Source organism: Lynx rufus, unplaced genomic scaffold (genome assembly GCF_022079265.1).
Source record: "Lynx rufus isolate CCGP_SWC_20201006 ecotype Redwood Valley unplaced genomic scaffold, mLynRuf1.p SCAF_6, whole genome shotgun sequence".
Taxonomy (NCBI): domain Eukaryota; kingdom Metazoa; phylum Chordata; class Mammalia; order Carnivora; family Felidae; genus Lynx; species Lynx rufus.
In genome coordinates, this window is record NW_025814878.1 from 104877687 (window position 1) to 104878828 (window position 1142).

Below are 1142 nucleotides of genomic sequence, written 5' to 3' on the forward strand. Positions count from 1 at the left end.
TGAGCAGGAATACGTACAGACTGACTAGGTGACTAGAGTGGACAGAGCCAAGGACAATGAAAAATGAAAATAACGGGAAGTCCCAGATAAAGGGTTCCCTCTGCCTAGAAGGCTTTACCCTCCACTTCTGCCTCCTTCTCATCTTCAGAACTCAACACCAACATCACTTATTTGGGAAGCCCTCTTTAACTTCTCTGGCCATGTCAGATCTCCTTGCTATATGTTCTCAGACCATCCCATGCCTTTTATTTCATCATACTTATCACAGTTGTAATTTTATGTTTGTTTGTTTACTAATAAACATACGACTCTCATACAACTCATCTTGACCTTAAGTTATATGAGAGCAGGGACTGTGTCTTCATCTCCTCTTTGTAAACTTTTTGTTTATTTATTTGTTGGTTGGTTGATTTGTTTATTTAAAATTTATTTATTTTGTGAGAGATAGACGGGGAGGGGCAGAGAGAGAGGGAGAGAGAGAATCCTCGCAGTCTCCTTGCTCAGTGTGTGAGAAGGGGCTCGATCCCATGACAGTGAGATCATGACCTCAGCTGATACTAAGAGTCAGATGTTTAAAAAAGGGCTTCTATTGTGAGTGGCACACATAGGGCAGCTCCATTGCTCTTCGTGCGGAATTGACATCAAGAGATTTCAGAAGCATAATTTTTTGGTACCCAGGCAGCTTGTGATCATTGGTCCTGAAAGAAAAAAAAAAAAGAGATGCTTAACCGACTAGGCAACCAGGTGCCCCTTTTTACAAACTTTTAAAATTGAAACCTATATACAGAAAAGTGCACAAATCCTAAGTGTTTAGCTTGATGAATTATCACAAAGTGAACACATCTTGGTCAAGAAATAGAACATTCTCAGGATTCCAGAAGCCCCCCTCATGTAACCATTGAACTTCAAACCTCATAATTAATTTTGCCTGCTTTCTGAACCCAGTATAAATAAAATCATTCAGTTTGTATTTTTTGTGTGTCTGGCTTCTTTGATGCAACATTGAATCTGTGAAATTCATATAGTTATTGCATATAACTGTAGTCTATTTTTTGCATTGCTCTATGGTATTCCATTGTATGAATATACTACAATGTGTTCATTATACAGTTGAAATCTCGACTATTATAAATAATGCCATA

General features: G+C 38.1%; 1 non-coding gene across 1 annotated transcript; it reads left to right on the forward strand.

Annotated features, from left to right (window-relative positions):
* The first annotated feature begins 575 nt into the window (after positions 1 to 575).
* On the forward strand, positions 576 to 752 carry LOC124529527 (U11 spliceosomal RNA). Its single transcript, XR_006966413.1, has one exon. It is a non-coding gene; the product is annotated as a U11 spliceosomal RNA (small nuclear RNA).
* The last annotated feature ends 390 nt before the right edge of the window (positions 753 to 1142 follow it).